General features: G+C 42.5%; 1 pseudogene across 1 annotated transcript in view; it reads right to left on the reverse strand.

The window, feature by feature from the left end:
• The window catches only part of LOC110076123 (rho GTPase-activating protein 27 pseudogene), an 86,005-nt pseudogene extending 63,185 nt beyond the window's left edge, over positions 1 to 22,820 (reverse strand). Inside the window, exon 1 of the transcript XR_013542353.1 lies at positions 22,773 to 22,820. The product of XR_013542353.1 is annotated as a rho GTPase-activating protein 27 pseudogene (transcript). The remainder of the gene's footprint in view (positions 1 to 22,772) is intronic.
• Positions 22,821 to 24,713: the final 1,893 nt, after the last annotated feature.

The raw sequence follows: 24,713 nt of genomic DNA on the forward strand, positions 1-24,713 counted from the left end.
TTATTTTATTTTATTTTATTTTATTTTATTTTATTTTATTTTATTTTTACCCTGCCCCTCTAGACAACGTCTTCTTCCCTGTGCCTCCTGTGAGTAGAGCCAGCCTGTGTGGCCTTGGGCAAGCTGCACAGTCCCAGGGCATCCCCAGAAGAGGGGAATGGTGAATTATTCCTGAATGCTCTCTACCTGGAAAACCCTGAAAAGGATTGCCATAAGTCAAAATTAACTTAACACATCATCAACTCTGCAATGTATATGTTTTCTATTCTTGGGGTGGGGGTGGTTGAGGGATAAGAAAAGAGTGATCAGCTTGAGGGATTCCAAATGTTGTTCGGCTACATTCCCATCATTTCCCACAGAGGTGAAGGATGAAGGGCGGTGCAATCCAAGAACGCTGGAGGGGCTGGAGGGGGTAGTACAACGTGTTCATCCCTGCCCAGATAGAATTTATCTTTGTTCACCACCTCGTATTCCATCTCTCAGCCTTCAAGGATACAGAGCCTACCATTAGCACCCTTGTGCTACAGCCTGTCTGGGCTGCTTAAAGGCTTATTTTAAAAGGCTGCTAGAGAGCTGTCAGTTTTATGTCTTTCAACAGATTTCCTGCTAGGTAGGGCGCATCCAAGGAGCATGTCTTTTTCTTTCTGACCTGTGTAAATTCTGTATTGTGTGAAAATCAACAGATTTCCTGCAGTCCTTTTCTATGTCTGTCTCCCTGAACTCTGGCTTCTGCCTGAGCAATCTTCTTTTCTCTCTCCTTGATGGCTGTTTCCTGCCCTCAGCTAAACAGAAGTGATCAGGTTCTGCTTCCATTGATCATAGGCTCTGTTCCAGCCTAGGTTCGTCCCCTTTGCCCTCCTCCTTGAACATCAGAATCGGAGCATCTGATGGAAATATTTCCTCACAGCCCTAATAACCATACACTCTGCTTTAGATACCCAGCTGGTAGAAATTCTTCACAACAATGAGATTCTTAACCTGATTGCAATGGAGTTAGGCCACAGAAGGCGTGGAGCATTGTACAAAAATGCTGGCACGCAGCTTATCCCTGTCGAACTGTAGGAGAAAATTTAAAGCTGGAATACAAGTGCCTTTCAACCATGGCAAAGAAATATATATATCCTGGCCCAGGCGGAAGACTTCCCTTAGCAATAAACAAGTCGGCTGTGTTTCTTTCCCGGAGACTCTTGTCACCTACTTAAGGAGGTGAGTCATTCCATTATGTAGAACAAACTAAAAAGAAAGGATAGTGGAACTGATTTCTCTTTTTGTGCACAGCAGTGTTTTCAGCTACCATCGTTTATATATTTAGCTGGGAAGAAATCAATTGGAAGAAAGCTGAGTAAACATGTATTGATTCCTGTGGTTAGTTACTTAGACCCAGGGTTTGCCTGTTTTGGCCCAGAGCAGCCAGTTTGGGAAAAAAAACCTAGAACAGCAAGCAGATGAGTAGCACAAAATCTGCCGAGAGGGAAAGGGTTCCTGTTGTTGTTGCTGCTGCTGTTCCGAACTCTTATTTCTCCTGCCACATCTACCTGTGTGTTTAAAGACCCTTTCGAGTGAACAATAGGAAGAGATGTCTCTTGGCTGAATTCCAGGATGGTGCATTTGAAGGTCGGTGCACACATGCAGATTCAGACCCAGGTCCCACAAGAATTCAAGCATTTTTATGCATTCTGTTTTTGCTTCATCTTGCAAGTTCCTTCTCTCTTTTTTTTTAATCATTGCCAGCCCCAACTAGAGTAAACCCATTGACTCCGTAGCTAAGTGGGAAGTCACCTTATGTAAATCCCATTGGTTCGGTGATGGAAATCTTATTTGTAGCATAATATAAATTATAACTTTCAGTCTGTTCCTCCCTGGTAAACAAAGCAACCCTGCTGAGATGCTTCTGGGTGGGCATGCTGGCTTGCTTCATCCACATGAGAGAGTGAGCAAGAGAGAAAATGAGAGAGAGAAAGAGAGAGAGAGAGAGACTGTGTTGGGAACACTTTGTTTACTAAAGAGGAATGGACTGAAAACTTCAATTTGGCTTATGCTATGAACAGGATTCCAGCTACTGAGTCCAGTCCTGCTGGGGCTAACAATTTAATGTTAGCCATTATTATTTTGCTCTTCGCGCCATTTGCTTGAGCACTGGTTAGAGTATTGGAGAACATAATCCAAACTCACCACCAATCAGATTACTTTTCCTCACCTAGAAACAGACTTAGAAAACTACCTGGAAACTGGAAATATCTTCACTGTTGCAAAGAATACACTATTTGAATTTCAAAAGGGACTCTAGGGAGAGGAATTGCAATGAGCTGTGGATCAGTTCATAAGAGCACAGGAAGGAACGGAAATAAAAACAAAAGATGCACAGGCAGAGGAGAAGGCACTATCATCTGCAAGTGAGCATTCAGAGGAAGGAGGACATCCTCATCGTCCATCACCTTAAATGAATCTTCTTCTGTCTTCTAACTGAAGTATTCTGAACTATGCTCCTGCAACACACACAAGTTCATAGAACAGGAAATTAATTTTTCAGCTCTCATTTGATATCCGCAGAATCACTTGCCAGATGTGAGCGGCAGATAATTGTTATTTAATGGCACAAATGAACTGGACAGAACAATCCTGGCAGCATGTCTACATACATGAACCTTCTTGCCAGCAGTGGAAGTATTTCCACAAAGTTTTTCCTGAATTCTCTGGGAGTGCCAGGTCCACCCAGCCCATATAGCAGCAATTCTGCAAAATTCTACAGCTTACTAGAAACTTAACAAATTTGCAGCCATAAAATGGTGATCAGAGTTTTTGACCTTTTAAAGAAAGATTTCTTAATATTCCTATCCATCCATCCAGGATTAGTTAAGCATTCTCTTGAAATCATTTATGCAGGATTGACCATTAGCTAATGTTTCAAATGCACAAAGCTATGATGGTCCAAACTTTTGTTGGCTGTCAATTCCTACCAGTCTGGAGCAGCCTGGTCAATAGGTAAAGCTAAGCAGAAATCCAGCCCAACACCATTTCAGCTATAATCCATCACTAGGTTAGGGCTTCTTGGGATAATATTAGTGCCACAGGTCCAAACTTCACATCTCTAGTTTAAATCAGCCTGGGAAGCATTCTTGGGAATGATCTGCTCCCGAGACTTTGATAAACCATGGTTCTGTAGGTCAGTTTTGTACATTATGCAGAGATAAGTCTAGCTGATCAATGCACTTGGGTATTACATGACCTTTTCAATAAATAATTGTCACATCCTACATTTTAAATATACACTTTGGTTGGCCATAAGTTTCCCCTCCAACATTATGGCTGTAAGGCAGGAGATGGCAACCCCTGGTCCTGGAGCTGCATGCAGTTCTTGGCCTGAACTCATGCATCGCTTCACCCAACTTCCAGAATCTTTGAATTACGACAAGGGCTAGATCTAGGGCAGAGCAAGTTGGGTTTTACTGCAGGTCACCAATATTTAGAGGATGCCAGCCTCTAGAAGTGAATCTACTTGTGTTAGGAAATTAAATGTCAACACCTCCTGGACCGATTCAGTTTCCTTTTTTTAAAAAAAAACATGAACTTTCTCTTTCTTTTGGAGGGGCACCACATTCTCCCATGCTCATGATGGAACACGTGAGACATGGTGACAAATTTAATGGTCACGGCCCTAATTCTGACTCTATCTCCAGCTGATTTCTGCTCCCAAACCATTAGCCCTAGGGAAATCAGCTCTCAACAAAAAGAAGCAGTGGTTGGGAAAAGGGTTGGTTTTACTTGTTTACTTCTTTAAGTCATAAGTCACAGAATCCTCCAGTGGCCATAGTGATCATGAGATTCCAGGAGTTGTGGTTCCAAAAAGTAAAAATTCCAAATTCTGAATTAACAGCAACCCGTTATGTGCCATCAAGTCAAAACTGAATTACATAGCCTTCACGGTAAGTGAGAGATTTATGGAGTGGTTTTACCAATTCCATACTCCCAGTGACCTTCCAGGGCTGAGTGGGGATTCAAACTCCACACACCCCCCCCGAGTCCTAGTCCATCACTCTATCCACTACACCACACTGAGTATCAGTGAAGGTTGACTAAAAGGTAAAGGTTCCCCTTGACAATTTTTGTCCAGTCATGTTCGACTCTAGGGGGCGGTGCTCATCCCCGTTTCCAAGCCATAGAGCCAGCGTTTGTCCGAAGACAATCTTCCGTGGTCACATGGCCAGTGTGACTTAGACACGGAACGCTGTTACCTTCCCACCGAAGTGGTCCCTATTTTATCTACTTGCATTTGCATGCTTTCAAACCGCTAGGTTGGCGGGAGCTGGGACAAGCGATGGGGGCTCACTCCATTGCATGGATTCGATCTTACGACTGCTTGGTCTTCTGACCCTGCAGCACAGGCTTCTGGGGTTTAGCCCGCAGCGCCACCACGTCCCTTAAAGGTTGACTACTCTTGTTATATTGACTCCATGGAAACAGTTGTGGTCCTGGCAGGATCCAGTCAAGTTGCCAGTTCTTAGGCTATTGGCTGAAGGCATAGGGAGTTGCTCCAGTTCTCCCAGCAGGAAGACAAACAGCAGGGCATACACCATAATGGTTTGTCCCTTCATCTCAAATTCTGGCCCAGAAATCTCAGAGAAGGAAACACGGCTGGCCTGGCAATGCTAGTCAGCATCTCCGCCCAGAGCAGCTTGATAGACAGCAGTCTCAACATCCCCTTAAGCCAAGATGTCAAGTCAGCCCCTCCACTGACCATGGTGCCAGGGCCTAAAGGCTTCTAAAGAGGCAACCCTGAATGTATTTACCAAAGACTGAGTCACACTGAACGAATGCATCTTACTTTGGAGTAAATTATACCTAGGATTTTACTGTAAGCCGACCCATAATTAAACGGGGAGATGTAAATTAATTTCCAGATGTCCAGTGAACATGTGGGCAATTAATTCATTTTCCCTTGCTGAATTACTAAACAGATAGGAACAGAACTGGCAGCTCTCTCCTGCCTAGGAAAAAGCCACCAGAAGCAAGAACAAAAAAGCAGTCTCTGGAGAAATAAGAAAAGCACCAAACCAGATTCTCCCCGCCCACCCCACCTCACAATTCTGCTATTTATCCCGAAGCACCAAGCAAGACCCTCGTCTACAAATACGACATGGAAATACTGATAATGCCGTCTAGAGTGAGAATTTGTATTACATCAATGTCTTTGTCATTATAATAGCAAAATATATTATGGGCAGCAGCACAATGCGCTGTCTTTTGCTAACACATTATACTGGCCACTAATCTGTTGAGGAGGTCATGTACACATTTTTTATGAGCTTCTATTGTTGCCTTCTGCACTGTCTTGATAACCCAGTTTCTGACCCAGCCTCTTATTCTCCATTCTTTCAATACAGTAATTGATGTATTTTTTTCAAATAATAATAATAATAAAATCCCTTTTATTATTATTAATGCCAGTAAGTAGGGCTTTCTTTTCCCTTTTGTCTAAGCAGGATGATTTATGAGAAAATATTTCTACTTCCTCTCCTCAGTTCAGGCACTGAACCACTGCTGTACCGTTTCCCTGGGTTTTTTATTCACTGTTTGCAAAATTAAAAGAAAAACAGTGCTAATTACGGTACACTGTACTTCTAAAGTTGCAATAGCAGTAAAGTCAGAAAATAAATAATAATAACCTGACATTTTCGAGTTGGAAAGAACATTAAAGATTTTCAGGGACAACCTTGACCCACATTTGTCAGTTCAGAACAATACAGTAGGACTCTCGTATCTGTGGGATCACTGTCCATGATTTCACTTGCCAGCGTTTTACTGAAGCATTTTACTACATGCTGTTGTATATAGATACAACATACAAGGGTACTCTGTTGTGGCCTCTGCCCTGCCTCCTTGTGATCTTTGTCCTGCTCCTGAGTATGACGTATGTAGGGTTCCCTCATATTCACGATTTAAGGCATCCATGTGTTATTTATGTGTTCTCCCCAGAGTCCACCACCAGTAGGGTTATTTGATGTAGGTATTTATCTTACTGGTTTTGTTGGGTACAGATTGTATTTGTCTTCAGTGTGGAAGGGACTGTCACTCTTCTCAGCCACACTAGATGCTGTTCCAAGTCCTCCATTCAGAGCATGAAGGATGCCTAAATCTCTCTTTGTTGCGTGGTTGGGTTTATTGCTTATTTTATCTTTGTAAACCATTTTGTGGTTTACACTAAGTCAGTATATGGAAGGAAGGAAGGAAGGAAGGAAGGAAGGAAGGAAGGAAGGAAGGAAGGAAGGAAGGAAGGAAGGAAGGAAGGAAGGAAGGAAGGAAGGAAGGAAGGAAGGAAGGAAGGAAGGAAGGAAGGAAGGAAGGAAGGAAGGAAGATATACCATCAAGTCAGTTCTGACTTATGTTGACCCTCCCTATAGTTTTCTACATAGACAATAAACAGAAGTGGTTTACTGTTCCTTTCTTTCAGGGGCACCCTGAGACTGTGTAGTTTGCCAAAGGCCACGCAGGCTGGCTCTTTTCTCAGGAGGCATAGTGGGGAGTTAACGCCCAACCTCTAGCTCTGCAGCCTGACACTGCACACCCCTAAATTAGACATTAACTTTCCTAAGGTCAACAAGCATTGTGACCATGCGCAGGTTTTACACCATGCTTCCTTGGACTTAACACCATGTAAATTGCAGATAGGACTGCAACCTGAATCCAAACCAGATCCACTGAATTCAGTAATGTACAACAGTGCCCCCCACCTGCAACCCTCCAGATAGTTTTGACTTTAGCTCTTGATTGCTTACTATTGTCATTTTAGCTAAGGCAGGGAGGAACTGCAGAACCAAATACTTGCAAAGGAATAGTCTGAAGAAGTCTCATGCAAGGATTGCAGCTTTACTTTTTTGTGCGGGGGGGGGGTGACTGACATTTAGCTGCGAATTCTACGTTTTTACACATACAAAAGCTCAGGCGCTTGGCCTGGTTGTTGTTGTTTTTTTCCAAAAAAATTAAAATCTTTTTTTTTCTTGGCACTTGGCCTCCCGAGATTCAAAATCCCATACAAACAGCAACCAGGAAGAAAGACTGCTTTATGAATCAGCTCAGACTGATTTAACTTTTTAGAGAGGAGGACGATCAAGGGAAGGGCTTCCATGGGATAAGATTTGTGCCTTTAATTGATTAGCCTATTTGTTGGGGCGGGGGTGAAAAAGAAAAAGGAAGGGATCAGCTTGTCATATGTGCAACTATTCAGTGAAAGGAAGAGGAAGAACTGGGGGAGAGATTCACTCCATGTGAGACCGTGAATTCTCTTAATTATATTTTAACACATGCAAGTCAGTCTGAATATTCTGAGCTCTTATCCTCAGAGGATGGCTTCCCTATTCTGTCTATGTTCATTATAGGCCTTTGCACACACATTCAAATGAAGTTTGGTCTTTATTTCCGTGAGACAACGTCATGCTTAATCATTCAGTATAACAGGAATTGCAACTGGCACACGAAAAATTCATTAAAACAACCTGCAATTGTAGTATAAAGTGACATCCTTTCTTTATACAATCTCTTTTTTGAGAAGCAGCTCATTAGTTCATTCTTTAGCACAGAACTAGCACCACCAGAATCTTTGGGCAGCTGCTGGGATACTAACATTCTGGCTGGATTCATTGTTAGTCAGTATCAGGACATAAATTCTCTAAAGTGGGGGGAAAAAGTAGGTTTAATGCAGAAAAAGCTAAACCCTAAAAAAACTATACCCTAAAAGCAAAGGAGTTCAAACCACAAATCAACCTCACACACTCACAACATTTGCACAGTGATGCACCTTTTGGTCCTTAACTTCCACTCCAAGTAAACACAAGATACAACTCCACTCTTTGATCCCTAAAATGAAAGCTAAGCACATAAAGGGTGCAACTACACAGTATGAAAAATGCAAACAGATGCACCATGAGGTCACACTTGGAAGTCAAGTTTTCCCAGGTTAATTCACATCAGCCAACCACAAAGGGGTTAGGAGGGGTGGGTGATCAGCCTTGTTTGCAGCTTGTTAACTATCTGAATCCTCTCCTCCCACACCTAGTACCCAAGTCTACTTGTTTCTCTCTTTTCTTCCCATTCAATTTCTTCCTTCTTTCCTTTTCTTCCTTTTCATGGTTCACTATCCTAGCACTAGGACAGCTAGGTGACCAAAGAGGGGGGTATGGGCAGAGGGGGGCATGGGCAGAGGGGGGGGAGTTTTCACTTCAGCCTGATTTCCAGCTTGTTAGGGGGGAAAAGAGCAGCAGGGAAAGAGGAGGAAGTTTGCAAGGGCAAAAATCCTCTTTTAAGTTTTCCACCTTAAAACTTTCTCCTTTCTTGCCTTTTTTTTCAAACTTTGGTCTCCAAAGCCCTAGTCCATCACTTTATCCACTACACCACACTGGGTACCTGCCATACTTCCACTAGAGCCACTAAAAATTCTGTTCTTATCTAAGACATGTCAGCTTAGGAAACTGCTGGCAGGGAGGTAAGGCAGAGAGTTTGATAATATGCTAAATGGTTGTTAAACTTTTCAAAATACAGTAATGATGATGCCAAAAGTCCTTAGGAATAGTGTTACCTGCTGTTTTTGAACTACCATGAGTAAATCACTGAAATCACAATAGCTGGGTCTCATCCTCCGCTCCTTTTAAAGATTGTGTTCTGTTAAATGTATTGAAACACTCAAAGCCTTATGTGCCTGTGGATATACTGTCCTAAAACTTGCACTCTTTTGCAAAACTGAAGTTTTGATATTTGGATTTCTCTTGTACTCGTTCAGTTTCATTCCTCTTTTACAATATGTCTATCCTGTTGGTGTCCAGATCCGACTCCAGCCTTTCAGAAAGTGGACAGGAATGAAAGGTGGAAATGCAGCATCAGTGAACAAAGGTTGTGCCACCATCCTTGCAAAAAAAAGTTATATCCACCATTTGTTTTTATGAAATAGATAACACAAAAGTCTTCTCACCAATCATAGCTATACAGGACCTAAATCTGCCTTATATTTTCATATACGAGACAGCTTTCCATAAGCCTGCTCTTCTGCCCAGGAAAAGAGGTCCTCTGAGCCTAAGCAAAGGTGGGTTGCCTGACCAAACAATCTGCCACAGCCAGTTCTCATTTGATTGAAGTTGAGGATAGATACTGCTGCTATGTTAGGAATGTCACTCTGCTTTGTCTTTGTTGTTATTTTCCATAGCTGAGATGCTTTTCTTTTTAGAAGCCAGCATGGCAGAGGGGTGACCCAGCTCAGTGGTCTCGGTCTTCGGCTGAGGAATTAGAGGTTGGGAATACAAATCCCCACTGTGCCTCCTTGACAGGAGCTGGACTCATTCATCCACAGAGTCCTTCCTAGCTCTGCAGTTCTATGATTATTTATTTAGAAGATGATGCCCTCCGCATTCCAGTATAAAACAAGCAATTTGATATATTTTTTTCATAGATGGTGTCCTCCATGACACATGAGGCCAACAAACAAACTTAAGGGGTTCAAAATAATCTATTTTGCTGACTTCCAGTTGTGATCTCAGTGTCTTCTACCATAGGAGAATGGTCAGAGGGCTCAAGAGAAACATCCAGGTTGCTTATTTTTTTCCACATATTCACATGTTCCAGCTACGGCACTCGTGTCTCACCTAATGGCAAGGGATGGCTCCTCTGAGAGGCAAGCGAGAAGGGGAAATCGCTTCTTGATATTCTGTTGACCACATGGCCCTTGAAAGCTGTCAGCTTCACTTAGAAAAATTTGGACCTCTTTTATAAAGTAAGTGCTAATTCAACAGTGGCATTTCTATGTAGTGATGATTTTCCACCATTCTCTGTGTAATGGAACATATAAATCTTATTCAGGTGTGAAGGAGACACATTTATTCCTTCAGTTATTAGGCATGCCTAAATAAAATATAACTTTCCCGCTCAGGTTCACTGTAGGGGAAAAAACAATATTCCTGCTAATGTTTTCCAGGTCAAAGTGGTCTTGTGCCACTGAAAATGACTTCCCTTGCAGTTGCCACAAATCATCCAGAAACAATTCAGAGGGACAGAGCCACCAAGAACTATCTTATCACTGTTGGCAGCAGAAAGATTATCATAATCCCACATGAAACCATTGAGAGAGAGGTTAAGTGGCTAATCAGCTTTCATATCACACTCTCAGCAAACCTTAACCCCTCACCGAGCATATAAATCTCCAGGGGGAAGACACCTTAAAAAGGAGTGTTTGTCGTTGCCTGCCATTAGCTTCAAAATGAGTGATTTGGTGACATTGTGGTCTTTATGGAAATACATTAGCACCAGGAGCAATGGCAGAGCATCCTAAGTTTAGCTCATGCCTGGAAATGACTGGAATGAGCAGAAGGAAGGAAGGAAGGAAGGAAGGAAGGAAGGAAGGAAGGAAGGAAGGAAGGAAGGAAGGAAGGAAGGAAGGAAGGAAGGAAGGAAGGAAGGAAGGAAGGAAGGAAGGAAGGAAGGAAGGAAGGAAGGAAGGAAGGAAGGAAGGAAGGAAGGAAGGAAGGAAGGAAGGAAGGAAGGAAGGAAGGAAGGAAGGAAGGAAGGAAGGAAGGAAGGAAGGAAGGAAGGAAGGAAGGAAGGAAGGAAGGAAGGAAGGAAAGTGGGCTGTACAATATTCAATTTGATCCCTACCCTATTAATGTACCATGGGTTCTTATCAGGAAAAGGAAAGCATATTTATGAAATCATCTAACATGCCACTCTAGTACAAAAGCTAGACAGAGCAGAATTGGCAGTGGCACTGCCTAGAAGAGAAATAGACTGAGAACAGAGATGGGCACAAACTTACGAACTGTCAGTTTGTGCAGGTTCATTTTTCAGCCAAACAGGTGTTTGCCGCTTCTCAGCCCTGCCTCCTACGGTGGATGCCCACTCAGCGACAGCCTTCCAGCTTCTCTGCCCCCACCTCCTCCAGCTGCTGCACCTGAGTGAGCACCCACCAGGGGATGTGGGGCTGGGAAGCACCAAACAGCTGTTTGGCAGGGAAAAAAATGAATCAGTCTAAACCACTAGTTTGGCAGTTCGTGCCCATCTTTTGCTACGAACCACATGTGAAATATTTAAAATCAGAGCACCACACAGATGAAACAAAGAAAGAAAGCAGGCTATGCTTTCGCACAGTTCTAATCTAACGAGAAGTGCTGTAGCTCACTGGTATAACCCTATGCTGTATAGAAAAATTGCTTTAGGACATCTGTTCTGGGAGAAGCAGAGGCAAATAAGAGGAGCAGAGTTATTCCATTGCCTCTCCTGATCTGATAGCCTTTGGTCTTCCCTCAGTTATTTATAGCAATGCTCATTGTGTCAGCCTATCTGAAGAGTTTCCATCCAACCCAGTCAACCATATTCCTGATGTTGTTTTCCTTTCTTTCTTCCTGTCACAAACACTGGAGTGTAGTTAACCAATATATTTTTGCCCAACAATAGGCAACATCAAGAGCGTTTGAGGCATCCAACATCAAGTCTTCTGTGGTATATGTCAAGCAGAATAAAGTACACTGGCATAGGTGTGAAGTTGCCTATTCTCCTCCATACTCACAAAGGACTGTGTTGGTGCAAAACCTCCACTCTCTTAGAATCATTTTGGTTCTGCCAACTCCACTCTGTAGCCTTCCAAGTAGCCCAGTTCTCCATGTAACTAGGTGCTAGATTTCCTTGGGGTTACATCCATTTTAAGAGGTGGGTGGTTTTTTCTTCCCACATTATGGTCCTGGCATCCTTTGATGTTCCTTTAAGATTCACAGATGTTCCAAGAAAACATTTCCTTTATTTTAATCTGGGAGGGGTAAGACGGCTGCTGAAGGGTGAATGAGCATTTGGTGTAGATGTTTTGGGTCTTTCACTGTTAGCTGAATGTAATGCCTGGTAAGTAATTGGTTTTATCAAAAGGGGTTGGCTTCAGGCATGATTCTACAACTTTAATTATGTGCTATGTCTACCTGTTTTGCATGAGCTAAACTAATGCCACACCAGGCTGGCATATTTGCCTGAAGAGTAGCGTATGGCCAAGATTGTAGTTCTTGGTGTTTGTGGCTGTGTGCCCCAACTGGTCCCCTATAGCTTTTGAAAGATATTGTTCCTTGCAGAGACTTTTTGCTTTGTATTTGAACAGTGTTTCTTTTAGGTCAGTGCATGATCTAAAGTAACACCTAGATATTTGGGGGTAAAACAATGGATCCAGCTAGATGCCCTTCCTGGAAACCTGACATTTTCAAGATGCCTGCTTGTTTCTCAGATGGAAGAGACATATTTGAATCTGAATAAGGTTGGGTTTAGGTTGATTTATACCATAATATGCACCATGTTCTCCTAATGCATATGTTAGAAGACGTTCTACCATCTGAAAGCTGTCCAACTTAACAGCAGGTGGGAGATCATAGGTATAAATAAAACTGTTGGTGCCTTGAGGAAGTGGTTAGTCCTTGAACAAAACAGAAGCCAATATGCTGCCCTGAGGCACACCATTCTTTTGAGCCCCCGTCAGCTCAAACCTTGTTTCAAACCTTGTTCAAAAATCTGTGATTCCGCAAAAGGCTTTCTATTACTTTGACTAGCTTATAATTCTTGGTTACGTTACAGAGTTTCGGCAGTATTTCTTGATTATAAACAGTGTCATAGGTAGTTAAGAGGTCAACAAAGGCTATCCGCTTGATCTTCTTAGTTCCAAAGCCATCCTCAGTGTGTTGTGTTAAATGTAGGATTTCTGCTCGACAATTCTTCCCACGTCTAAAGCCAGTCTTTTATAGGATGAGGAGTAGAAATCATAAAATAATGAAGTTGGAAGGGGCCTAGAAGTCCATCAAGTCCAAACCCCTAATTGACGCAGGAATATAAATCAAAGGATATCTGCCAGGTGGTTGCCTAAGTATCTTTTGAATAACTCCAGTGTTGGAGCACTCACCACCTCTCGAGGTTATTGGTTTCACTGTCTTACTTCTCTAATTCCACTACATCCATTAGATAGTTAAAATTCATTTTCCCAGTACTTTTTCCAATGCTTTCTTCATTCAATGGATTTTGCTGAAATAACAAAAAAAATTATTATTTGTTTGTGTAGCTGTTTCCAGTATTAAGCCTTGGAGGTAGCTGGTTCTGTATCCTTGGGGTACAGACAGTTGGGCTGATATTTTATTGCCTTACTGAACTGACCATAGGCATCTGTGACAAGCCAAATATTTGATATAGTTCTATCCAATGTTGTACTGAACCCTGCCAATCAGTTTCTGAAAAATTATGTCTCCTGTGGAATAACACTGTTGATGGACAGACTACTGCTGTGAGTTGGGACATTATGATGGAGTTGTGTATTTGAAATTGGGATAAAGACTGACTTCACACTCTTGGGCTCTAGGCTCACTAGCACTTATCAAGTCTTGGTTATAGCCATGTTGCCTTCTTCTGCTACTGTAAGATAGGGGAAGTTTACTATCATGAATAAGGGCTAGTTGGGATTAGACATGGGATTTTCAGATTTCCTTTCATTGCAGCTATTACAATTCACCAAAAATTTATTTGTCAGAGTTAAATGTACACATGACCAAGCCGTCCAAAGCTAAGTCCTCTGGCTCCATAACGTACTCCACTCTGACATTGAAATAGGTGCCAAAATCTACTACCTAGTCAAAGAAATCTAAGAAACTGGTGGCAGAAACTCAATACTTGGTATGGCTCCAGTCTGTACAGACTCACCCTACCATTGAGATCGATACCAACAGGGACTCTATCCCACCACCTTCGGGACAACCACCTTTGCCTCTACTTGCTGGATCTCCATCCTGGGCGGACATCTCGGCTGAGGTGACCACTTTACAACATTAGGCCTGCTTGAGCCCCAAATCTTTGGCTGCCTCTGCATTGGTGTGTGAATCCGGATCGATGGTTGTTATTGATCTATTGACTATGAAGAAGAAGGTGAAACTTCATCACACCAACCACACCAGTCGATACAATACTGTGCCTTACCAGCCTCTGCATTATTTGGGGCTGAGGGTATCAGAAGGCTCAAGGTCTCGCAAACACAGGCCCAAGCATGTTACTCTTTTTGAGCCTCCAATGTTCTTTGACCCAGCAGCTACTGTATACCGTACCGCCACCATCGTCGGTACTGGCAAATCAGGATGGAACAATTTTGTGACCCTTGCATGTGATATGTAATAGCCGCCTAGAGTGGTCAAAATGACTAGATAGGTGGGGTATAAATACAATAAATAAATAAAATAAATAAAATGACTCGCACAAGGACACCAGAGCATTATAAAACTTCATAACACCCCTGGTTTGTGTCTGTGGTGGTCCATCAGAACTGACATTGATCCTGGAAAGGGTTAATTCCAATGTGAAATCGGATAACCATTTCCGATCATATTAATGTTCATCTAGGTATCAAGGTAAAAGTTGCTCCATCGTTGGAATGATTTCAGGCAACATCGGCTTGCTTATTTTACAAGCTTTACTTGTCTCTGTTGCTGCTACCTATAAAAGCCAAGAGTTATTGAAAACATGCAACTTTTTCAGAAGGTATAGGCACATTTTAATTATATAGAAATCAGTCTTACAGCTATGTGAAAACTAGAGGCACAAAGGCTTAAAATGTATATGAAAATAAAACTTAAATTGCAGGTAAATACTGTACTTAGGTCAGAAAAATATATTTCAATGATAAGCTTTCAGCTATAAAGGTTACAGGCAAGAGATTAAATCACATTTCACACCGAAAATACAGGACTTTATAGCCATAAAAGGCACAATCAAAAAGCAGACAGTAAATCTCTAAAATACATCATTATAAAGTAAAAAAAATCATTATAACTTTGAGCAATCTTTAGCCCATTAGCATAACCATACACACATGAAAGGCATTAAATTTTCTCATTCAAGCCATTGCCATTTGTTTGGTGCTTTGTTTCTTTGTTTGTTTCAGTTATTTAAATACCACCCAATTAGTGCAAGGCATTACTCTGGGTAGTTAACAATAAAATATTAAGCCCAATACCCCTCCCCCTCAAGCAAATTCTAGACTCCTTCCAATAAATATCCCATAACAAAAAAACCATTGATAATTGGTCAGTCACATGCTTGTAGTTACTCGGGGTGGGCGAAGTATCTTTCTGAATGCTTTCTCAAAGAAACAGGTCTTTAATCACTTCTGGAAGGCTGGGAAAGAGGCACCACATGGATCTCCACTGGGAGTTTATTCTAAAGGCATGGGGCCACTACCGAGAAGACTCCTTGTGGAGGCCTTCTTTGCCTCCCTTGGAGAGGCCACTTCCAAGGGAGACTGGCCTGGATAGATCAGGTGGGTCAAGCCAATGTTCAGGGAAGGTGCCCTGACTGATAGCAAGGTCCCAAACCATTAAGGGCCTTGTATGTTAAGACAAACACCTTGAACCTGGCACAGAAAGGCACAGGGAGCCAATGCAACCAGGCCAGCACTAGGGAGATATGATTGAAGTTTGCCACCCCAGTGATTAATCCGCTGCCACATTCTGCACCCACTATGATCTCCAAACCAGCTTCAAGGAAAAAGAGTATTGTGATACTCAGTCTTCGAGATCACCAACGTATGGACCTATGTCATCAAGGACATGCACACATTCACTGTTGAGGTAGGGGTGCAACTGGGCAATCAGCTGAAGCTGATTGTAAGCTGACCTCACTATAGCCACTATTTTATGTTCCCAAAAAAGGGCCAGCTCGAGGACCACTCCTATGTTCTGCACTCAGTCTCCAAGGCAGGTAACAGATAATGGCATAAATAATTGCCAAAGTGGGGAAAAAACAGGCTAGACTGGGCTGGAAAATGACATGATCATGTACTTCATATCAATCCTTCCAGACCATTCTTTTGGAACTGCTACAGAGAAAGGGGGGGAGGGGACCCAAAAGCAAAGATTAAACACATACACACTCCATCTCTTTCCAGAATGGGAAGATACATGTCATGCACACTGACACTCTATGATGAAGGATGGTGTTACCTGCCCCCAGAATTTCTGCAGTGACAATGCAGACTCCCAGGGATTTTCCAGAAATTGCCCACTTCTGCTAGATAAAGCCATAAGCTGTTTTGGCAGAGGACCCATTTCATACACAAAGAGTGGGGTTATCTCACAAAACACACAGAGAGACCTGCCCACTGTGACTCAGAAAAAAGTACAAATGGCGAAATGAATGTGCATTAAATAGTGTATAAAATCATCATTTCATATTCATCATAATGCATAAAAGTGCCAAGGAATATATATCAGATGTACAATCATGCAATAATATAGTAGAAATATCAGCCAATAAACTTCAATATGCAACATTCTTAAAGGTATGATTTGTTAGTCAATGACAACATCCCAGCATATCTTCCATTTAACAGATCTTCTTCAGGTTTCATATTGTTACTCTAAGAGGCACTAGATACATCATACATCAGCCTTATCTGAAGCTTACAGCTCACCCCCTCCCAAAGCACTCATTCCATCTGTTAATGCATACAAAATAGCCAATGTGAAAGCTGGAGACATAACACCAGTCTGGGGGTCACTCTTATACTCTGTTTTTGCATAGTGTGTTAATTCTAACCTATGCTCATTATTTTGATTGCAAAACAGCATGTAGGAGGCAGAAGGAACAGCATATTCCCCTGTAACTAAATGGTGTGCAGTCTTGTGGAACCTCCTCTCAGCACTCTGATTACCCCAGTAGACTTACCTGAAGGTAGCATTCATCACACAGAATTTGTATCCCCATAAGGAGGATTAGAATCACACTCCTCTACTTCACAGGAACATATACTGTTGATCTTAGTGGAGCACATTTCCATACCATCTTTTCATGGCTGGGTGTTTATTAGTAAAGGAGCCATTAAAAACATATTGTACCAGTAGAATTGTCCTAGAGTATTGACAAGTTGCTCATATAAATGTAGGCGTTTTGATGTTCTAAGAATGCTAGCAAAAGTACTTATTTATCATTTGCCTTCTCAAAAAGAATGATTTCCCTATCTTGGTTTTATTATTATTATTATTATTATTATTATTATTATTATTATTATTATTATTATTATTATTATTATTATTATTATTATTATTATTATTATAGCAGCGCTGTTGCTACCAAAGCAAATGGATTAAAGCTGAAAGGACATCTAGCTGATGAAGTGCACAGAGACAAAAGAGAAGTGTGTTGCTGCGTGACACATAAAACCGGAGCATGGAATGTGAGAAGTATGAATCAAGGACAACTCAAAGGTGAAAATCAAGAAATTGAATGCTTCAGCACGGGAAAAGCACATTTTCAGCTGGATAATTTTAAAGTGTTTAACTCTGCAAAAGACAAGCTGAGTAGAAACAGTGTAGCTCTAATTGTGAAGCAAGACATAGCACAAATAGTTATGGGTTATAAATAATGCAAAGTCTGACAGAATAATACCAATTAGAGTTCATGGAAAGCTTATCTATAGCATAACTATCATTGAAGTATATGTTCCAAGTACAAGTGCCGAAGAAAAAGTTGAGTGTTTTATGCATGTGTCCAGGAGAAAATTGATTACACACGAAAATAGGATGCCCTGATAAGCACTGGTGAAATGAATGCAAAGTTAGGAAATGAAAGAGATCCAAACACTGAGGATTTGGCTTAAGAGTCCGAAAGGAAGCAGGAGAGCAACTCACACAATTCTATGAAGCCTGTTTATTGCAAATGTTTCAGGCACCTGAACAGGCAGTTGAATGTCCTCTGATGGCCAATATGAAAATAAAATAGGTTACATAACCAGTAGCAGAAGATGAAGAAGCTTTGTCGCACAGTGGTTAAACTGCTGTACTGCAGCCAAAACTGTGTTCATGACCCATGGTTCGGTCCCAGGTAGCTCACTCAGCCTTCCATCCTTCCGAGGTCAGTAAAATGAGTACTCGGCTCACTGCTGGGGGGAGAAATGTGTTGCCTGCCTAATTAATGTGTTAACTGCCCAGAGAGTGTTCTAAGTGCTATAGGGTGCTATGTAAGCCGCCTCACACTTTGCTTTTTGCTTTTTATTCTGCCTACACAAAAACAGGACTAAGAGAAGAGTGAAGTATAGGCCATGAGTGATCTGTATCAAAATCAGAATAAACCAGAAGTACAATAAAATATTCATTGTGGCAAAATATAAGTTATATAACATTTCCAAACAACGTAAAGAGGGTGCAAATAACAGTTTTGCATTACTAACTGACTGCAAGCCAGGAGAACTATGGATTGAAATGAGAGATATTGTCCAGGGAAAATATGAGAAGACTTATCCCTGTACCGAAAAGAAAAATCACAATGGATGAGTGATGAAAGTCTCTAAACGATTTATGACAGATTGGTAGCATAAGTAAAAGATGATAGAAAGATGGTCAGGATTCTAAAAGCAGGTTTTTCAAGGACTTGCATGTAGAATATTATAACAATCCCTGCAAATGACAACTCTGCCAGCAAGTGTTCTTCGCTGTAGCGGGGCCTCTTTGCCACACCCTCTGGAGTAGCGCAAGACAGCTGGTCATCGCAATTTCTCCATGGGGGTGGGGGAGTGAGTGGGTTGTTTTTAAAGATGGCTCCACCCCCATTTCAGCCTCTTTTGAGGCTGTCAGCATGGAAAGATGTTCATCGCTCGGCGAACAGGCATGACACACTTCCAATTGAGTGCCTCGCAGATGTTGGAATCAGGGTTGCGGTTGCACCCTTTGGTCTGGATTGGCTGTGCCAACACAGTCAATTTATTTCGGATATAAATCTTCATTCTACATTATCGGAGTTTGTTTGCTTCAAGGGGCTTTGTAATGGGGCTTTTGCCCCATTAATCCTGATGCTGCATTGCCACCATCAGGATTAGCAAGCCACCTGTAGATTGTTTCTTCTCAAGCTTCCAGCAGATTACATTACACTTAATTATAGTATTGTTCTGATTTCCGGCTTCTTAAGTGATAAGGGAAGCTCTGGGCTTAGCAAAAGTGGTGGTAGTGTAAGCATGATAGCTGGGGATTTTAGGTTGTTGCCCCCCCATGACATCATTATTCAGTTAATAGTTATTAGATTACTTAGAATTGGTGTGATTTGAAGAATAATAATAGTTACATTAGTTAATTTGTATGTACATATACTGGGGTCTGATTATTGGCCAATAGGGGAATAAAGTACTTAGCTGCTGGAAGTGCATAGTGCATAAATAAACAATTGAATAAACTGTAAGTAAATAAATAAAATTGCTTCAAGCACGCAGGGCTTAATCAGGCTTATTTCCTTGGTGGGGTATAGTAGTTTAAACTTAAAGCCTTGCTTAATTTGGTTCAGTGGTATTGTGGATCTCTTTGGCATAGTTTTAAAAAATAAAATTTTATAAAATAAAATTAAAATTAAAATAACCAAGAATTTATTGAATTAATAAATACAAATAAGGTGTTGGTGACCATTTTGGAGAGTGTATAAGAACATAACAAGCTAACAACTCTAGAACTATGCGTCCAAAGAAAGGACAGGGAAAAAGGAAAGGAAAACAGCCTGCAAAAAGGTGCCCGCCAGTTTCTTCTGCAAAGTCATCATAGGATGAAGAGACTTCCTTAATGTGTTAGATGCTGAGCAATGTGCTGTTCAGAGACTATCCACAGGAGCTGAAGCACAGGAAAGGGTATCTCAGAGGGTACAGTCCAAACCCGCAAGTGGTAGTCCTGAACCTAAGTTGGCTGTAGTAGCTGCACAAGAGTCAACAGCTATTGGAATTGTGGGTGAATTAACACCAGCACCTGACACCTTTAGGGACGCAGTAGCCTGGCCTTGGTCAGGCATAGGCCAGGTGGGTTCGTCAGCAATGGCATCAAACCAATTTACAAAAGGCATTGGACCACAGTCGCCTCGGGTACCACCAGGACCCCCAATGGGTTGGATTCCACTACCCACAGGTATCATTCCTGACTCCTTTGGGGGTCACACCTAGGATAGGAGTATGGCCATACCCTTCAGATTTTCAGCCATCTGAGAGTTGTTTATATATTAAAACAGCCCTTGAACTGCTGGAAGCTTTTTCATCCTGTCAGAACTCAGTGCTGGTTGATCGGATGTTTCTGCAGGCAGCCTTCAAGCGATCCTCTGACCTTTTTGGCCTGCTCCAGTCGACCACCTACAGCAATGTGTAGTTTTCTTGAATAGGAAAGGACTGTCTCCCAGCTCGATTCAGGGCAAATTTTCGGCATTAGCATTTTATGCTAAGATAAGGGGCTACCAAGATTTCACTTCAGACTATCGTATTAAGAAGATGCTAGAAGGATGCTCTAAGGAGAGGGCTTGATTACCTGACTCTAGAGTTCCCATCACACCTGCAATGTTGGATAAGCTCAACCAACAATGGGACAACATATGTTTGGATGCCTATGAGGCGGCCTTGCTGAAGGCTGCGACTTTAATAACATTCTTCGGAGCCCTTAGAATAAGTGAGGCAGTGGCTAGGAGCAAGTCAGATACATCTCAGTGGGCTCTGCAAAGACAAGTTATTATTATCAAGAACAACATTCTCTTCATTCACATACGAAGATCGAAAGTTGATCAGAGAAGAAAAGGAGTACATATCGTGCTAGGCAGGTGCTCGATAAACAGTGTATGCCCTATCCATGCTGCGGTAGTTCATTTGACTTTCAGGGGACAGCACCCTGGTTATTTCTTTGCATATAGTGATAGGTCGTCATTGACCAGATACCAATTTTGGAAGCTGACCGACAAGGTGCTCCAAAAGTTGGGCGTGGTGGGGCTACGCTTCAGTACACATTCATTTAGGATAGGTGCAGCCTCAACAGCTGCGGCACTTGGTTATGGCCGGGAGGACATTAAGAGGTTAGGACACTGGAATTCTAGTTGCTATAGGTGTTGTGTCCGTGCTCTCCCTTCAGTTTAGGTTTGTTGCTGGCCTTGTTTCTTTTGTTACAGGTTTAAAGGTTCCAAGGCAGAGACTGCGCATCTTGTTTGTCAGTCATAGTTATATCTTCTAGGCAGAGCGCCATGCTGTGAAATCATCGTGGGGAAGCAATTTGGGCCTGGGGGCCACAGCCCAACTGGAGTGGTTTGGTAAGAGGGGTATGCAGTGGGATGCATTCCTACAAACACTACATCAAGGTCCCCATAGTTTTCCTCCTGATGTGTTGGTTGTGCATCTCGGTGGTAACGACTTAGCTAAGCATAGCGGAAAGTTGTTAACTATAGATATCATACATGATTTGCGTTTGCTGAAGGCCGAGCACCCCACGATGAGAATTCTCTGGTCCACAATAATCCCAAGCTAACTGCCCACTGCAGTGTAATAATACAGCCTGTAGAGCAGTTAACAGGGAAGATTGCAAGGCAGTTTGTGGGGGTCTGGGTTCCATTATTGGGCACCATGGCATTTCTTTGGATATACCTGAGCTTTATTTATTTATTTATTTAATTTATATGCCGCCCACACTACCCAAAGGCATGATGGTGTGTATCTTTCAAACCAGCGATTGGAGTTATTCCTTCAGGATATTCAGAGGGGCTTGCATGTGGTTATCAATAGTTTGGGCGGGCAAGGGACTTAGTCATACTAGTCCCTTTGCCGTGGTGGGTAGTGCGGAAGGAAGTTGTATCGGTGAGTCCTAGTAAGAGCACAGTAAGGTTATAGGTCACCCGACCTCCCAGCGCTGCAGATCGTGAGATTACAGCATGCAGGGGGGAGGGTGCATTGGGGCCTCGCATGGACCAAGGGCCGCCAAAGGTGTGGGGGCTTGAGGCCCGAGTGAGGTCAGTGCCAAGCTGGTCGGGGTTGTGCACACTCAGGGCAGGGGACTCGCCCGTATCGGCAAAGGGCCCAGTGAGACCCAGTTCTTCCGTTCTGCACTACAGCAGCCCCCTCTTCTTTGTTCAATTTAATAAAGTGTGGCCCTGGTTTAACCCAAATCTTTTGTCTCACGTCATTATTTCGGATGGAGCGGCAAAGAGAAGAAAAGAACAATTAAAATAAAATAAAAAACAAGAGGAAATTTAAACCAAGGTTTGGGGTGCTGAAAGGTCAACCGGAAATATATTACATGATGAGAATAAACTAAAGAGAAGCAGCAAACAATATGCTGAAGAACTACACAGGAAAAAATGCGAGGATGACAGACTCTTTCAAAGAACCATTTTTTTCATGAAGACTCAGCAATGTTAAGAGGTAAAATAGAACTTGCTCCTAAAGCAATGAGAAGAAATACATCACCATGAGTAGACAGAACGCCAAGAGAGCTATTTCAAGTGCAGAGCCTGAGTCTATCATAGCATTTGAGGAACAACCCCTAAAAGAAAACACAAGAAAGGGTAGCTAGCCGAACACACAGTGGAAACCAAACTAACACCAGTCGGGGTTCCTGTGCTCACAAAGGAGTGCTGTTCAAATGAATGAAAGAATAGGCTCAACGTCTGTAGACTTTAGACCTAGGCTGGTTCTGCACTGTACTTTAACCTCTAAGAGTGATCATGGGTTCTGCCTCTATCTTTTAGATCATCCCCAAGACCGATGGGCTTTCACCCTTGCTAGGTCCAATATTGTACCTTCGAATTTAGCACAGGGCAGATATACGGGTTTACCCACAGAACAGTCTGCCTTTGTGGTCAGGGAGTGGTTGAATCCTTGCAACATATGTCATTTTACTGTATCTTGTATAAGGATACTGTATCCACCTGTCTTATCTGAGCACTTTCCTTTCCTTCCATTCTGGATGGGATGACCAGAGAAAAATTCAACACCTCCTAGTTGGCACTATTAAGGAACTTACCCTGACAACAGCCAGATACATCCACTCCATCATGGAGAGGTGACGCATCGTGCTGTTGCTGAATGCCGAGCCCTAACAATGTTATTTGGCTGTTCCCTACCACATGTTAGCTGCTGAATGTTTTGTTTGCATCTTAGTGTTTTCATTTTGTACTGTACGCCAGTAAAGGTTTCTGTCTGCCTGTCTGTCTGTTTAACCTCTAAGAACAGAGATGGTGTCCATCAGCCAAGTCAAATCCAGTCCAGCAGAAATTTCCAGAATGCTGATGAAATTGCAGTCTCCCAGAGAAAAAGGCAGTTAACACTAATAGCACCTCAACTCCTATCAGACCAACATTGGCTGGAGCACTAAAGGATAATGCAGGTGTGGAAATGCTGGTATATGCTGTACCCCTACCCCCAGCTAGGCCTCAAACTCAGCATGCAATCAATTGGGCTGCAGAGATTCTTTGCCGTCCCGTTGTTGGTGAGAGGGCAGAGAGAGGAAGGCATGTAATCCTTCTCCCCCATGACATCCTTTGCCTAGGCATAGCTTTCCCATCTTGCATTGGAAACTCATGCAAGGTTTGACTGATCACTTTGGGCCTAGATAGGAATGCTTGGCTTCCATCACCTGACTGATGTATTAAACAAAAAGTGCCCAGGACTTTCGCGTTTATTCTTGGTGGATTATGGCCACCCTGAAGGACAGTTCCATATTAAATAGCTAATCATGTTGGATAAATGGGAGTGTGGAAGTCATAGGCAGGGATAGTAGCCTCCTGAGAGCACTTTTAGGTGAAGAGAGAATCAAAAGACCAATACTTCCAACTAGAAATGGGCAAGAACCCATTTAACCAGGTTTAGGCTGGTTGAGCCCAGCGCCCACACAGGTGTTCCATGAGCACTGCAGGCTTCTCTCCCCCATCTCCTCTGGGCAATTACCTACTCACCGTCAGGAATGCACTTCCCTCCCTGCTTCCTTGGGTGATCACCCAGTCATCGGTAGTAGCATGGGCTTCCCTGCCCCATCTCCTTGTCTGAGTGGGCATTTGGGGGAGTGCACTAGAACTAGCAGACAGTTCTAAGCACCTCACTGTAACCACAAACCCCAAGATTCTGTAGGATGGAGTTATTGCCATCAAAAGTGGAATGAAACTGCTGTAACTCTGTGCTGGAGGTACACCCTAAGGATCTTTCCGTAAATACCACCGCATCTGGCATGTGATTTATGGGCAGCCACTGAGCCTTCCAGGAGCTGCGGTGGCAACTGCTTCCTCGCTAAGGAAGAGGACTAATTAAATATGTACAACGATGGGTGGGCCAGCCTGAACTACAAAACAGAAATCCCTGACGAGCTGAGACTGTGGAAGATCCCAGGGCATTTACTGACATCTTGACGAATGCTGTGTAAAATGTAAACGCCTGAATGCTTTGAGTTACTGTGCATGTTATTAATACTGTGTTATTTCCTCCAGCAAACTGCACTTTTAAAATTCTGTAATGTCTGCATGAGCAACTCTGGAAGAGCTACCTACGGTAGTGATCTGATGACAGTCCAAAGAAGTTGCACACAACGCATCTGTGTTTCAGTTCTTCTCCCTCCCTTTCTTCCTTCAGCCTAGTGTAACTGACATCTAATAGAACTGGCAGGCTCGGTGTGAAAAAGAAAAGCACCGAGCTACCAGACCCCCCCTGCTAATGTTTAATCCTCACCTTAATGTTTGGTCTCTAGAAGTTTTTTTCCCTTTCTTTGCATCACATTCATATCCTTCCAGGGAAATCCACTTCCCCCCCATTTCCCCAGCATTTTAAATCCCCTTAGTGATATTTTTGTTATTTTAAGCTATTGCTGCTCTTTCAAAGATATATATAGTTGCTCCATTTTAATTCGTTGGCCAGAATCCTCTTAGTTAACTACACTGCTGCATGCACAGTGGTGTAGGTCAGCGGTCCCCAACTG

Source organism: Pogona vitticeps, chromosome 1 (assembly GCF_051106095.1).
Source record: "Pogona vitticeps strain Pit_001003342236 chromosome 1, PviZW2.1, whole genome shotgun sequence".
NCBI classification, from domain to species: Eukaryota; Metazoa; Chordata; class Lepidosauria; order Squamata; family Agamidae; genus Pogona; species Pogona vitticeps.